The sequence below is a fragment of the Sinocyclocheilus anshuiensis genome, unplaced genomic scaffold, assembly GCF_001515605.1.
Source record: "Sinocyclocheilus anshuiensis isolate Anshui unplaced genomic scaffold, SAMN03320099.WGS_v1.1 scaffold1181, whole genome shotgun sequence".
Taxonomy (NCBI): Eukaryota; Metazoa; Chordata; class Actinopteri; order Cypriniformes; family Cyprinidae; genus Sinocyclocheilus; species Sinocyclocheilus anshuiensis.
In genome coordinates this window covers 14,186-23,959 of record NW_015548241.1, presented here as the reverse complement: position 1 = coordinate 23,959, position 9,774 = coordinate 14,186, and positions in this window count along the sequence as shown.

The window sequence follows — 9,774 nt, the reverse complement described above, 5'->3', positions numbered from 1 at the left end:
GGCGTGGAGGAAGGCGTCTCAAAGCCCCAGATAAACTTAAGAGAAAATGCTCGTCATCGTCTGGCTTATTATTAATTGCCTTCAGGACACAGCGCTGATATTCTGAGATATCTGGCTCATATATATATATTCTCTTTGGAGCCAGAGTGCGACACAAAGGTATTTCAGGTGTGCAGGGTGGTGGCACATCAGGGGATCTAGGCTGTGTGCGGTGTGCCCTGTTGGCTTCAGGACACAGCGCTGATATTCTGAGATATCTGGCTCAGACTTTCTCTTTGGAGCCAGAGTGCGACGCAAAGGTATTTCAGGTGTGCAGGGTGGTGGCACATCAGGGGAGTCAGGAGATCTAGGCTGTGTGCTGTTGGCCTGGGTTTGGGTCAGTGACAGGGATTGTGCATTCTCATCTGTTGTCTGTGAGGGAAAAAAAATAATAATAAAAAAAAATTAATAGCAATTTATTGATAACATATACTGCTGCTATTACTACTATTAATAATAGCCTAATAATTCCTTTGACAGAAAAAAAAACGTCATTAATTGCAATTTATTAAACAGATATAGCAGCAAAACAGATATAGCATCACTTTAAGATTGAAGTTCACATAGTATGCTACACTACCTCAACTGGTGTTACCAGGGACTCGAGGCCTGAACCTGACCTCTTTCTCTTCATTTTTCTCTCTTTTATATGTGTCCCTCAGGTACTTCCACTTTTTACGACATTTTTCTACTGAAATTTATATGGACAACAGGATTAGTCCATTTAAAAAACAAAAACAAAACAACTGAAGCAAGAAAATTATTCTGACTGCCAGACATTAACGTTACATATATAACGTTACATTTTAACAAACAAAACGGTTTGCAAGCTAGGCTACATAGCTTTTTCCTTATTTCCTAATTAGTTGTCTAGGTAACTGCTGCTTACCTGGTAGACCCACGGCAAAGGAAATGTTCCTCCAGGCATTATTCTTCAAATTTACATTGTGGTAGTCCGGGGAAGTCATCTGGTAGAGACATGGATGCTCAGAAACCAGCAATATTAATTTCTCCTCCATTTTTCCTGTTGTTGTGCTTGTTGACACGTCATTGTAACAAAGTGACAGTTGATCGGTGTGGAATTTGCCCCACCCCTCCTGCACTCTGATTGGTTAGCTGACTAGAAAGTGACAGTGATGAGCGCAGCGTTTTATCCAAAGTTGAACATTGTTCAACTCTCGGCGAAAAAGACGCTCGGCACGCTCCTGGCGTTTTAAAAAACGTGGCGCTCCCATTGAGAACAACTGAAAAAATACGCTAGCCGCGGGGAAAAACGCAATTAGTATACATTTACCCCTTTGTGTCATGTCTGACTAGAATATCATAGATAGATAAGAAATATTAGAATGGTAGCTTAATTGATAAAACTTGTACATGAAGGTGTCAGATATCATGAAAATCATTTTATTTGAGCCTGTTGTCATCAGGCAAGGTATTTACATTTTTGGCGTATATGCACTAATTTTCATTATTCCTCCCTTTGTCAAATAGGTGTCATTGTAAAAAAACTGCATAGATCTCTCATTCAACACTTCTGCAAGAGAACATCAATACATTAAAAAATAATAATACTAACTCAAATGCAATAAATTCAGTGTATATTATGAAACTGTTTACATTTTGTGTCTACTTGTGTGCATAGATAAGGAATGAATGGAGAGTGAAAGTGTCCTTTCTAAGGATCACTACCTTGACGTGGTGGAAAGGCTTGTGTGTTCCAGTGATCCCAAGAGTACGTCATTCTGGAGCTTTTCACTTCAGTTTGATATGCTTGATATGGTTCCAGACTAAGTGCGATCCAGATGGGCATTAATTCAACTGTATAAAATGCACATATTGTTTAAACATAAGTATTTGGTTTTATTTCTCTTAATCGCTTAATCACAATGGTTGATAGATAGATAGATAGTTTGAAGTAGTTCTAAAAGCTTGAAATTTATTTAGCAAAAAAAACCCCAGCTAAAACCAGCTGATTTAACAAAACAAAACAAAAAAACAGCCTGGCCAGTTTATAAAAGTGGCCATAACCTCTTTAAAACCAATCATCTGGGTGACCAGCCAAATCAGCCAACCAGCTTAGCATGATTAACATGTAGTTAGCATGTTTCCACCATGACTAGCATGTTGCTACTATGTTGCTAGCATGATTAACAAGTTATTAGCATGTTTCTAGCATGATTAGCAAGTTACTAGCATGTCGCTAGCATGATTAGCATGTCACTAGCATGATTAAGTTACTTGCATGATTAGTAAGTTACTAGCATGTCGTTAACATGTTTCTAGCATGATTAGTATGTTACTAGCCTGTTGCTAGCATGATTAGCAAGCATGTCGCTAGCATGATTAACATGTTGCAAGTGATTAACATGTTGCTAGCATGACTATTAAAGGGTTAGTTCACCCAAAAATAAAAATTAGGCTGCGTTTTACTCACAAAAAAAAGTGTCTCACACGGCTCCGGGGGGTGAACAAAGGCCTTCTGTAGCGAATCGATGCGTTTTTCTAAGAAAAATATCCATATTCAAAACGTAATAATCACTTTAATCTAGCTTGCGCCAGCAGTTGTACACAGAAGCAATTCCGGGCGGATGACGTATCAGGTCAGCATTACACATGTGTCGGTGCGTCTCGTGAAAACCAACGTTTGTTTACAGGATCAAAAGAAGCAAAGTTTCCTTACTTTAGCAAAGGAAAACAAGTCTCTTGGCTTATATCGAAATCCTCCGACATTCTTCTTTACAAATCCTCATTTTGTACTTCTAATTAGTGACCGTTGTTTTGTTTCGATCTCTCCGCTTTCGTCACTTCTGACTGGCGCATGCGCAAAGCTGACCTCATACGTAATTCCCCCGAAACTGCTTCCGTTTACAACTGTGAGCGCAAACGCAGCCTAATTTTTATTTTTGGGTGAACTAACCCTTTAAGTAACTAGCATGTCGTAAACATGATTAACAAGTTACTACCATGTTGCTAGCATGATTAGCAAGTTACTAGCATGTTTCTAGCATGATTAGCATGCTACTAGCATGTTGCTAACATGATTAGCAAGTGACTATCATGTTTCTAGCATGATTAACAAGTAACTAGCATGTTGATAGCATGATTAGCATGTTGCTAGCATGTTGTTAGTACTTTTCTAGCATGATTAGCATATCGCTAGGATAGATAGATTAGAAGTATTAGATAGATGAGTTTGAATGGATTAGAAATAGTACATAGAAGGGAAGTCTGATTTAGTCTAAAGGGCTTCAGTGTGTTTAGATTTGATAAGTCAGATCAGTCTGAAACGATATAGCAACCCGAGTCAGATCAGTCTGAAGAGCTGGGCTGAGTTTGGTGGTTCTAGCTTGAAAGCTGTAGGAGGAGTAGCGTTCAGAAATGTTAGTTTCATAAGAATAATAAGAAGCTTAAATAGCAGATCAGTAGGTTCGTTTTCTCAAGCCAACCTAATAAATCAACGTGCGTGCACTCTGTGTGTGATTTGGTGATATAGCCTACTTGATAATGTCAGATCGCACATCATTACAACAACACTTACCATATTATCGCAGAAGATATACTGTATATCGCAGACCCCAGACTCGACTTGATTGGAAAATGAATCATCCGCGGTTGGGCGCGCACTTGTTTGCACATGAACAAAGGTGTTTTTTAGTAGTCTAACTGGCAAACGCCAGACCACTGATTCGTGTGACGGCCTGCCTACCTGCCTGCTGTGTGGTTTTGTTCATTTTTGTGTTTCAGTGGGGCGGGGCTGCAGCCCGAATGCAGATGGAGGACACCGGGGCCCGGAGTCTTTCCTAATTATAAAAGCTTCCTACCTTTCCCCTGTTGGTTGGTGTGTGTGTGTGGGAGGAGTTTGCCTCTCCCGCGCATCACCCTTTTATGTTGCTTTCTACCGGCATTTGTGTTCAATTATTATTTTGTTTGTTAAATAAATCTGTTATATTTTTATTCAATCCCTGCTTCCCTCTCTTTTGTCATAATCTCTGAACCGGTACACCTAGGAAGCAATTTAAGAATCCAGAAGAGGCAGAATACACAGAGGACTAAAACAGTTACGCTAAAGGCGCTCTAGACAGCGCATCTGGAATCACGATGGAACTGGACACTGCAACACCGCCTGAATTTTCGGCTTCACCGAAGGCACCCGCCCCTGTCCGAATACACGGCCAAGATAAGCCACAGTCGGCTTCGCAAACTCACACTTTGCGAGGTTGACCGTGAGCTTTGCCTCCACCACACGTGTAAAAAGTTGTCGCATACGTTCTAAGTGAATATGAATACTATTAATTAACGGTGTTAATTGCGCCGCACGCTCCCAAGTTAGCCAAAGTCTGTGAATTTTTAAAACAATCTATAGACATTTGTTCTACCTCATCCAATGCATTTTCAATGTCTATATAGTCAGATTTAACTGGAGCTGGATCAACGACGTTACAACGTTACGTTAAAGACGAATACGCTTCCTGTGCTTTACCTATTAATACAGTCTGAAGCATCAATGCACGCGCCGCGTCCGGCCAATTACATGCATCGGCAATGCGTTCAAAAAGTACAAAAAAATAATCTGGATCTTTTTCACAAAATTTCGCCACCAGTCGCAAATTTCTTACAACATCAAACCCAGAATTACCGTGTCCCAAAAAAGAAGTGCACTGTGAATACATAACTATTCCAGCTGCGGCACCTTCTCTATCCGTATGTTCAAAATCAAACCTAGCCTGCAAATTCAACCCCTGCTTCCCTCTCTTTTGTCATAATCTTTGAGCCAGGTTATGACATTCGTCAAACCTGCTTTCCTGCAGTCCGTGTTCTTCTGACTTCTGACTGTTTTGTAGTAAGTAACGAATATGCTTCGGGGAAATGTATCGGAGTACAATTATACATTTTAATTAGGAAATGTAGTGGAGTAAAAGTAAAAGTTAGCTGAAATATAAAAACTCAAGTAAAGTACAGATACTCCCAAAAAATACTTAAGTACTGTAATGAAGTATTATTACTTCGTTACATTACACCACTGATGGTAAGTGAACTCTAAGTGAAATAGGTATTTCATTACTTTACTTATTCAATAGGGCTTAAAGCAGATTTTGCGTACTCTCCAAAGTGAAATAGGCATTATTTGATCGTGTTAGCTTATTTATTAATGCGGTTTATAGCAACTCTTAGTAATTTGTGCAGATGTATCAGCAGTATGCATAGCTATTCAGATCGCAATGTTAGTGAATTTTAATAGCAGCAGCATGCTGAGCAAATTCAGATGCAACGTTATTAATAACATTAGCAGCAGCATGCTTAGCAAGTCAAATTATGTTGCTAATTGTGCAGCGGCAGCAGAAAGTGCTTTAGTTCCATGAAATATCAGTGATATCTCATAGATGGTAAATTAACCCTTAAAGTGCAATAGGCATTAAATTACTTTTGCTTATTCAACAGGGTTTACAGCAGATTTCGTGCTGCAGCAGTAGTTTAGGCTTAGCAAATTCTGATTGGGTTGATCAGGTTGTACAGCGATTTATGCTTTCGCTGAATACTTTGTTAGCTTATTTAAAGGGTAAGAATAAAGGTAAGTATTTCCATTGCAGTAATGGTGATGAATGAAAACTCTTGAATGATACATTTAAAACTATTTGCTCAGGTCAACTGAGCCTGAGTCAGGTGGTTGCTGGGGGTTACTTCATCTATCAGCCTACAATGTGATTCATGTTTGTTAAAGGTGACATATCATGAAAATCTGACTTTTCCAGGTTTTAAGTGCTATAATCAGGTCCCCGGTGCATCTACCAACCAAGGAAACGTGAAAAAGATTAACCCAGTAACTTTGTTTTGGTAAGCCTTTTTCTGCAAGCGTCTGAGAAAACGAGTGCGTCTGATTTCGCACCCCTAGTGACGTTGTAAAGGGATCTCATTATAATATTACAGCCCCTTAATCTGTAAATTTACACCCACGGCGCCGTTATTGTGTTTTCGCAAGGGACAACGGTGTACCAGCTCTAATGCCATGGTGATACAGACATAACTGACTGTTTTTGTAACTCGTGTGTTTTTAACGTAAACTTGTGTGTGAATGAGAACTTAGCATGCGAGTACTACTAACGTTAAACTGTGACAGCCGCTTTCTGTGCGTGTGCACTCGTAGTGTGCGTTTCTACCTAGGTAAGTTTGAGCTATTGGCTCAGACACACATAGGTTTATTTAACTAATGACCTAAATAACTAAGGGTACAGCACCCAGGTTCACATTGCTAAGAGACTAGTTTAAGCTATCTGGTCAACCAATCAGGTACACACAGCAATAGTTCACTAGTGTTAAGCCATTCGGCAAAGCCGGCCCAGGCTCACATAGATAGCAAACACGGTCTCACGGCTCTCCGGAGCAGCAGCAGTACATATGTCTTGGCAATAGATCTGCTTGTTCTGGGGGGTGATTATCTTTTCATCTCTCTTCTGTCTTATAGGGATGATTTCAAGCATGTTATTGTATAGAAGCAGTACGCTTTCATGCTACAGCAGCTAATATTTTAGCTGTTTTGTTTATCTTCTTGTCCAGCTTTGTTGGGGAGTTATTTTATGTGCTATTTTTGCAGCAGCAGTATGTCTTAAATACTCACGGCACTGTATCGCCGTATGCTTTGGCATTAGCAAGTTCCCGTACTTGCTTGCAGCAGCAGCAATAATCTACAACTACAGCAATTCAGCAGCAGCAGCGTAGCAGATCTATTCCACCAATACAAAATACATTAACGTTGTCATATCCATCACCATGCTAAAATCTTCTGAGAGTTGTCATGATTGAAATGTATAGTTCAGTCATGAAACTGTAGATGGCGCAGGCTGACTGGTATTAACGTAACTGATGATATTCAGAGCGTTAAACGACTTGGCACATGCTGATTGGTTCATGTTGCATACGCAGCCAATGAGCGTGCTACTTTACATTCAAATAGCTGGTTAGCATTCATTTGAGCATTTGCAGCGCGCTTTCAGAGTTCCTCTGAAACCCACCACCTTCCCCAGCTCCACCTGTATAGATCTACTACGGGTTATTTTATATGCTATTTGTGCAGCAGCAGTATGTCTTAAATACTCACAGCACTGTATCGCTGCATGCATTGGCAGTAGCTAATTCCCGTACTTGCTTGCAGCAGCAGCAATAATCTACAACTACAGCAATAACCAACAGCAGCAGCAATTCAGCAGCAGCATGGCAGATCTATTCCGCCAAGACCAAATACATTAACATTGTCATATCCATCACCATGCTAAAATCTTCCGAGAGATGATTGAACAAGATAACAGAATCTGAAGGCATGTCACAATTGAATTTGAGTTTTTTCTTATTGCAAGAAATTTTAACAAAATATTTGAATGACTTAACAGGAATAGCTCAGCCACTGTTTCAATCTCCAAAAATCTAGACACATTCCTAAACTTTGGTCACCTGGACTGAACACTTTGATTAACTCCCTTTTTTCAAAAATTCTATCCAGACAAATACAAACAGGGTCTCACATCTGCATAACTTCAGATGCATCTATGTGATGGCAATTATCTTTATTTCACTAAACACAACTGCCTTCTTCTAGAGCAGGCAAGGGCAAACTCGGTCATGGAGGGCCGGTGTCCCTGCAGAGTTTAGCTCCAACCCTGATAAAACTCACCTGCCTGTAGCCTTCTATTAATCCTGAAGACACTGATTAGCGTGTTCAGGTGTGTTTGATCAGGGTTGGAGCTAAACTCTGCAGAGACCCTCTGCATGTGGGCCCTCCAGGACTGAGTTTGCCCATGCCTAATCTAGAGTGAATGCAAAGATAATTTTTTTCTGCATTTTGTAAACCTCTTGCTACAATGTTTCTTAGAATGAGTTTGCAAATTAAGTTTCAGGTTTCTTTGGTGTGAAAATAGTTTCACATATCAAAGACATTTGAAAGGCTTCTCTAGTATGAAGCCTCATGTGAGTCTGAAGGTTTCCTTTAACTGTGAAACTCTTCCCACACTGAGTGCAGGTGAAAGGTTTCTCTCCGGCGTGAACTCTTATGTGAACCTCAAGGGGTGCTTTGTGTTTGCACGTTTTCCCACAGTGTTGGCACATGAAAGGCTTCTCTCCAATGTGAGATTTTACATGTTTCTTAAGCCATTTCTTGTCTGTGAAACTCTTTCCACACTCCTGGCATCTAAAACAGTTCTCTCTTGAGTGAATCTTCATGTGCTTATTAAGGGTTATTTTACATCTGAAACTATTTCCACACTGACCACATACAAATGGTCTCTCTCCTGTGTGAATTCTCATGTGAGTGTTGAAACTGTCTTTTCGTAAGAAGCTCTTTCCACACTGTTGGCAGGTGAAACGGCTTTCTTCATAATGTCTTCGCATGCGAGTATTTAGGTTTCCTCCATGTTTAAAACACTGTCCACACTGAGGGCAAGTGTAAGGCCTCTCCCCAGTGTGAGTTCTCATGTGGATTTTAAGGCTTGCTCTTTGCGGACCTTTTAAAATAAACAGTGTAACTTTTGGTTGGTTGACTGCATTTTAGTTTGATGATGAATGGCTGAAATGTCAGGCAACGGTAGAACTAATGTTGTTTGTGTGTGCATGAGGCTCCTGTGCAATCAGATGGGTTTAATAAAATAAAAATATAAAGAAATAAAATGCATTACGAGTGTCACAAAAATGAGCGTAGTCTATATGCTACTTGTCGGACAGTTTTTTTTCTTTTGTTAAAGGGTTAGTTCACCCAAAAATTAAAACACCCACTGACTGTCATATGCAGAAGCCGTTCCGGCGGATGACGTAAGACGTCGACATTGCGTGATTAGTGACGAACGCGGAGACAAAACAAAACGCCATTCACGAATTAGAAGCACAAAACGAGGATTTGTAAAGAAAAATGTCGGAGGATTTCGATATAAGCCAAGAGGAGACTGGTTTTCCTTTGAGAAATGCAGGAGCAAAGGAAACAAAGTTTCCTTACTTTAGCAGAGGCATGCGCATGACGCATACGTCCTACGTCATCCGCCGGAACATCTTCCGCATTCCACAGTCAGCAGAAGTGAGAAAAAAAGTGTTTATTACGTTTGAAATATGGATATTTATCTTACAAAAATGCATGGATTCGCTACAGGAGGCCTTTATTCACCCCCCGGAGCCGTGTGCACGCACTTTATTTCACGTCTTCTGGACTGTTGACAACCAACACCCGCTTACCCCCATTGAAAGACAATTTTTAATATAACTCCGATTGGATTCGTCTGAAAGAAGAAAGTCACATACACCTAGAATGCTCTGAGGGTGAATAAAACACAGGCTAATTTTCATTTTTGGGTGAACTAACCCTTTAAGAGAAATATATTTCATGTAGTCCTATTTATTTTATTCCTTTTATAGACTTAATTTCTGTTTTTCTCAGTTCACAGAAGCGCTGCAGGTGCGTGATGCAACGATGTGTGAATCCTCATGGTCTGTTGTTGCTATTTGCGCATATAAAGCTCTGAAAAAAATTATTCTAATCTTACTGGTTAACGATCGACTAATGAGCTTCGGTTGTCGGTCAGGAAAATATATAAATGAACAAAATGTTATACAATTCTCCAACAGATTTACTATGCTGCACGCAAGTTCAAGAAACTCAAAAACTTGCGTACACGAGCTGAGACTGCTGGTTCGTCCAGTAGCCCCTCACTGCAGAACAAAGATCCAGGGGGCGGGGTTGGCTCCACATCTAGGGGGTGGAGA